The sequence below is a fragment of the Ricinus communis genome, chromosome 8, assembly GCF_019578655.1.
Source record: "Ricinus communis isolate WT05 ecotype wild-type chromosome 8, ASM1957865v1, whole genome shotgun sequence".
Lineage (NCBI taxonomy): Eukaryota > Viridiplantae > Streptophyta > Magnoliopsida > Malpighiales > Euphorbiaceae > Ricinus > Ricinus communis.
The window spans coordinates 3,706,408-3,713,765 of record NC_063263.1 but is presented as its reverse complement, the minus strand read 5'-3'; positions in this window follow the sequence as shown (position 1 = coordinate 3,713,765).

The window sequence follows — 7,358 nt, the reverse complement described above, 5'->3', positions numbered from 1 at the left end:
GCTCGAGCTGCCATTAACCGTATCGAACGGACAAAGATTAACAACAGGACGCGTAGGTAAAGGCTTGTTATGTTAAAGAAAAGACAATGCAAAAATCAGTAAGTTTATTTAGTTCATGTTCAATTGACTTTGACTTTGTCAATTGGTAGTTACTATAAGTAGCAGTCTTGTACTAGTTTATAAGAAATATTTGTTTGGTGGTGGTTGTGATGGTGTCTAAGAGTTTAGGCATTTTGTTATTATTTTCTATGCGTTTAATGGTGGTCTTCTGGTTAATTAAAAGAGTATTTTGTATTTCAATATTTCTTCTGCCTATAACCTATTTAATAAAATGATTTTTTTGTGTTGCCTCCTTGTTTTTTTTCTTTACATAAAGGATTTGTGAGTTTGAGTTTACACCCATTTTTTCCAACTAATGAAGCATATAACCACAACAAATTAATTCTACCTAGTTGTTGATCTTCAACAAACCTTTCCAACTATCACTGCATCTTCTCAGACTCTTCATCAACTCTCTAAGAAAATAGGATTCTCCAAAAAGGTTTATGAACATACTAAATGTAACAGTCTAGCCTAAAGAAGTAGAGTGAATGTTAGAATAAAGGCAAGATGCTTGGACATGGAACAGTTCTAGCAAGTAAACCTCTAGGATATGAGGATGCATTTAATAAATTAAATCTCACATTGAAACAAGTTATTAGAAAATGGTTGAAATATATATATATATATAAAGAGTTGGAACCAATCACATGACATGTTTTTTAATAGTTTAGTGTAAGAGTTGAAGAAACTCTAAAATTAAACATGTTGGATCTAAAAAAAAGGATGGATGACCATTTGGAAAGTTCTAAAATCCACTAAAGTAACAAAACTATGAGGCCAGTGGGGCTAGGCGGAAAACTTTCATGTGATCTACTTGCAGAGCTGGATACAGTAGATTAGTGGTTTGAGGACGAACTAACGCGGAGCGTTCAAGCAAGGGTTAAGTTCTGTGCACAGTCGTGCATAAGTTATGTTGAAGTGTATGTTTTGTCTAGAAGGGAGCACAACTTGAAGCAAGGGTGTGTTGGTGTCTGTGTTACAATCTGTCTTTTTATCAAAAAGCCGACACGACTTGAAGCACGGTCGTGCTTAAGTCGTGTTAAAGTGTATGTTTTGTCTAGAATGGTGCACGACATGAAGCATGTGCACATCGGTGTCTGTATTACAATTTGACATTTTGTCAAAAAGCTTACACAACTTAAAGTATGACCAAAGTATAGTTGCTTCAGGATCTGCCAAATGGTTCAGTAAGGAGCATGGCTTGAGGCATGGGCATGACATGACCGTGTCACGAGCAGTGTTTTTTTAATCGTGTGAATTTCTTATTTTAGTTGTTTTAGGATATTAATTTTTTTCCTACTATACCAAACTATACCTACGGTATAAATATCTCTTTTAGGGTTTGTTTTAAGGATTTTTATCACTTCTTATCAAATAATCAAATATAACTAAAGCTTTCACTTTATTTATTCTCTAAATTTAGAATTGCTCTCTAAATTGAGACGTGCTTATTTGCTGATCAATCATGTGTTGATTAATCACGCTACACGCTGTATCAGGTGTTATCGGAGTGAGTTTCTTTCAACCAATGGCTAATACTAGTGCTAGTGGTGGCAACCAATCCCAAGATAATGATCAGGGATTGCATGCTATTTAGAGTGCAATTGAAGAGCAGTTACGGTCATCTGAATAATTAAATCAAAACATGACACGACAATTGGAAGCATTTCAAACCTAGTTGCAAGCATTAATACTTATTATTGGCCAAAGGAACGGGAGTAATGATGAAGAACACGATGGAGGAATTGGCCCATTAGACCCATTATTAATCTCTTCCCTAATGTATAAAATCAAAGAATACCAGCTGTGGAATTTGATGACACTTCAGATAAGAAGGCCAACTTTTTATATGGTAGACAGAGAGGTAGACTATATTGGCAACCGAATTACAGAGACAATAATGAATATAGATTAAAGATAGATATCCCTAACCTTACTGGTGATCTTGATATTAAGGAATTTTTAGACTAGTTGATCAAAGTGGATAGTTCTTTAAATATACTGAGTTGCACAATGATAGGAAGGTTAAATTTGTTGCTTATAGATTAAAAGAAGGAGCACCAATATGGTGCGATAGATTGAGGGAGACTGGGATGAGAGAGGGGTGTGGTTCAGCTCAAACTTAGCGCCGGGTGAAACAATTATTAAGAGGTAGGATTTTCCCTGGACTATGAGCAATATTTTTTTTTATACTTATCAAAGATGTAGATAGGGTAGTAGGAGTATGAATGAATATACTACTGAATTTTTGAGATTCGTAGAGAGGAATCATTTGTTAGAAAGTGAGAACCAATATGTGGCAAGATATTTGAGTGATTTGAAGCAAAATATAAGAGACAAAATTAGGGTACATATGGTTTTCAATGTGCAAGAGGCTAAGAATTTGGCCATGAAGATTGAATTACTCTTTCAAGAGCAAACTCATAGTACTAATTGCAGAAAATATGGGAGTATAGACAACAAGGCTTTAAGTGATAAGGGAAAAAGTACCCTTTTTGTATATAATATTGTGGAGACTGCCAATATAGGTGTAGGAAAAAAGGAAGGGAGCAATAGTGGAAGGAGGTAAGGGCAATATTTGTGTTCTTGCCAAAAATAATGATCCTTATACAAAAAATTCAATGCTAAGTGCTATAGATGTGGAGAGGTTGGTCATCATTCTAATGAGTGTCCTAAACGGAGGGCAGTGAATATAGTGGAGAAGGATGATGATTTTATAGGGGATGAGGTGTGCGAGCCTGAGGAGGATGAGGATTATAAGCAGGAAGAGTACAATTGTGCAGTAAGAAAACTCATGTTATCTCCAAAGTATGGTGATGATACTCAATGCCATAAGCCTTTTTGCACTAGGTGAACTAGGCAAGGGATTTTGTGTGATCTTATTATTGATAGTGGGAATTAGAAAAATATAATAATTAAAGATGTTGGGAGGCACAGTTAGCGACAAAAGGTCATACTAACCCATACACTCTTTGGTGGATTAAAAGATTTGGCGATATTCGGGTGAGTGTACGTTGTAAGGTATCATTGTCCATTAGCAAGTATAATGATGAGGTATATTATGATGTTGTTGTAAGGTATCATTGTCCATTAGCAAGTATAATGATGAGGTATATTATGATGTTGTAGATATCGATGCTTGCCATATTTTATTTAGGCGTCCTTGATAGTATGATGTGGATGCTAAACACTCAGGTAAGAGTAAAGTATATTAATTGAAAAATGATAGAATAAGGTATACATTGGTGCCTTTTATTAAGAAGAACCAACCCAAGGCTTTAAAAACAGAAGGAAGGAACTTTCTACCTATAGTACATGGTCCATCTTCTTTTATGGGCGAGTGTAAGGAAACCCAAGAAGTGCACTTGATGGTGGTAAAGGGAAAGGTAGAAATTAGAGAATTAGTTGCATATCAAATTTTGGTAGAGGTGCAAACTTTGTTAGAGGAGTTTGATGATGTTATTCCCGAGGGTTTGTCTGCAGGGTTACCATTAATGTGTGACATACAACACCATATAGATTTGTTTCAGGTACTTCTCTTCCTAACCTACTTATTATAGTATGAGCCCTAAGAAGAACGAAATTTTGCTAAGCAAAAGGCATATTCAGACTAGCATGAGCCCCTCTGCAGTTCCAGCTTTGTTGATGCCTAAGAAAGATGGGAGTACGTAAATGTGTGTTGATAGTAGGGGATCAATAAAATTACCATTGGATATAGGTTCCATACTCTAAGGTTGGATGATATGTTTGATCAGCTAAGTGGAGCTGTTATGTTTAGTAAGATTGACTTGAAGAGCGACTATCATTAAATTAGAATTACTTGAGGAGTGGCTATCATCAAAGCAAAATTCGTCCAGGTAATGAATGGAAAACGACATTCAAGAAAAGAGACGGACTATATGAATGGTAAGTCATGCCTTTTAGGCTAACTAATGCTTCTAGTATTTTCATGTGGCTTATGAATCAAGTACTACAATATTTTTTAGGCAAATTTATAGTTGTTTATTTTAATGATATTTGATTCATAGAAAATTGATGGAGGAGCATATTGGCACCTTAAGGAGGTGTTTAAGGTGTTGAGGAAATTAAATTGTATGCGAATTTAAAAAAGTGTGTTTTTTATGAGGGATAGCTTAATGTTTCTTGATTGTGAGGTGAGTATTGACGGGATTAAAGTAGATGAAGATAAAATGAAAGCTATTAGCGAGTGGCTTACACCAAAGAATGTAAGCGATGTACGGAGCTTCCATGGGTTAGCAAAATTGTATAAGAAGTTCATTAAACATTTCAATAGCATTGTAGCACCTATTACTTAGTGCTTGAAGAAAGGGAGGTTTCATTGGAGTGAGGAGTAAGAGAGTAATTTTGCTTTAATCAAAGAGAAGTTGAGCACAACACATGTTTTAGCATTACCAGATTTTGAGAAGTTGTTTAAGCTAGAGTGTAATGCTAATAGAGTAGGTGTAAGGGCTATTTGATCCTAAAAGAAGAGGCTAGTAGCCTCCTTTAGTGAAAATTGTGAAGCTAGGTGCAAATGGCCTACTTATGACAGAATTTTATGTTGTTCAGAGGGCTTTGAAAACTTAGGAGCATTATCCCTTAGCCAACAAGTTTATTCTTTACACTGATCATCAGGCTTTAAAGTACTTAAGCACACAAAGCAAATTATGAGTGATATGCATGCTAGGTGGTCAGCTTATATACAGAAATTCCCTTATAAATTCATTCGTAAGTTAGGGCAGCAAAATAGGGTGGTACACGCTTTGAGTCAATGAGTGGCCTTGTTGAAAACCTTGAGTTAGGTATAGTGGTTTTTGAGACATTGAAAGAGTTATACATGGATGATGATGAATTCGAGCATATATGGGCTAGTTGTATGAATAAGTAGCCATGTGATCATTCTTATATTAGTGATGGTTTTCTCATGAATAGTGGACAACTTTATCTTCCTTGTAGTTCTCTTCGTGAGAAGGTCATTAAAGACTTGCATGGTGGTAGTTTATCCAGTCATCTTGGAAGAGATAAAACTACTAAAGCTGTGAATAGAAGGTAATATTAGCCTAGATTGAGAAGGGATATGAATAATATTATGTCTAGGTGTTATGTATATCAACTGGCGATGGGTTAGATAAAAATACTGGGTTGTACATGCTATTGCCTATTCCTAATGCTATATAAAAGAATCTTTTTATGTACTTTGTGTTGGGTTTACCACAAACTCAATGAGATATGAATTTTGTATTTGTTGTAGTGGATAGGTTTTCCAAGATGACACATTTTTTGCCATGTAAAAGGATTATAAATACATCTTCACAACCAAACTCTTCTTTAGAGAGGTTGTGAGGTTGCATGGGTGCCAAAGACCATTTATATTTGATTGTGACATTAAGTTCCTTAGTCACTTTTGGATGACTCTTTGGAGGCTATTTGAATCATCATTAAATTTCAATATTACAGCATATCCACAAACATATAGGAAATTGGCCAGAAAATTAAAATATAGGTTAACTACCCATTGACTCCAAGTTCAAAAGACAAATTAACACTTTAACCATTTGACATTGTACTTCAGCAAATAGTAGCTTATGTACTAAAAGGAGAAGGTTTATCGGAAAAGAAAAACAAAATGGTTATAGAGAGGTCCCTATTGTTTGAGAATCATTTGCCAAAGTTCTTTTGGCTTGCTGCAAACCATAATATTTGAATTAGAAAATTGCTCTTTGATTTGGAATTTGTTCAATTATTTTCGATTGAATTTTTTTATGACAACAAATTAGCCAAAGCCATTATAGGAAACACAAATTAGTATGGTCAAACCAAATATATCAATATTTAGTGTTTGCAATCACAGAGGCAGAAGAAAATTTGCATATTAAATTTGGCATCTATGCTTCAAAGTTTAGTTAGCAATATACTAACCAAGGCACATCCAAGAGAAAAATTTAAAGTTTTAAAGTTGAAGAAGGGAATGTCCAAGGCTAAGGCTAATCTTAAAGAGGAGTATTAAAACCTGTGAGATTGACCTTAGACAATCATAACACTAGGGATACATATGCTCTCGGCTTACTATGGAACCATATATATATATATATATATAATATTGAGAGCTCAGAGGCAATAGTTTATTCGATACTTCATTGATACCGGCTTTAACTGCATCAACTGCGTTCTCCTATAGATATAGAGGGTTTTCGACTTGTTATGGGGCAGGGGGAGGCTCCTGATGACTTTGATCCCGAATGACTTCACTAGTCTCAAGGGACAGTCAAAGGCACTAGTCTCATACGTTAGTATCAATGCACAGATTCCTCAAGGCATTATTTTTGTACGAGCAGTAATAGTATAAGAAAGAGTGTAGTAGACGAAATTCTAGGTCATTTAGAAGGCTCCGTATAGTTCTATTTTAGGGCGTAACGTTGTGGTTGTTATATATATATATATATATAGAGAGAGAGAGAGTTCATGGAAAATCTCTCAAAATATACATTATAGACTAAGAACCTGCACCATATTTATTGCATTATTCCTGATAACTCGGTCGATAGGGGCGAGCTATCAATAAAGACCTTTAAAGGCGGACCTTAATCTTCAGAGTACTTGAAGGATGGTTAGAAAGCGCCATACGGGGTTGTCTGACCACTCACTCTGATGATAAAGTCAATAATTTGTAAAAGGGTGGCTAAAGTGTATAAGAGTGTAAGATAACATGTACCTATAAGTATGGTGCCCCCATTCCTTATTTAAACCTTGAAGGTCCTCTAGTCCTTTTAGGAGAGAAACTCCATATTTGTAGGTTATCCCAATCATATCAGGATTTGTATTCTTGTTTATTAGCAGAATTCTAGGTCGAGTCAAACTCTATGACTAGAGTCCCTCTTAAGATACGATCTCTTAGAGTACTAGTTATATTGGGATGCAATCTCTAGTCAACCCCGCCTTTCTTGAGTGGGACAGGTTGGTATTATGGTACTCGTTATCATTAGTCCCCCCTCTTGTCTGAGAGTATTTATGCTCGGTATTCCTCATTTTACCAATGCTCAGTAATTCGTATGTGGTAGCAAGCTTGGCACTTTTAAAGCATTAGGCTAGCGTATTACAGTTAATTAGGAAGTAAGCTCGGCTACATTATTTGAATTTGAAACGTCTGTAACGTTTGACATGCCCAATGATGTTTTGTTCATCGCGGCTTTCATAATGACAATTGTTTATCATTTATGCTTTACTGAAAGATAGTTATATCCTTGATTTCTGGAATG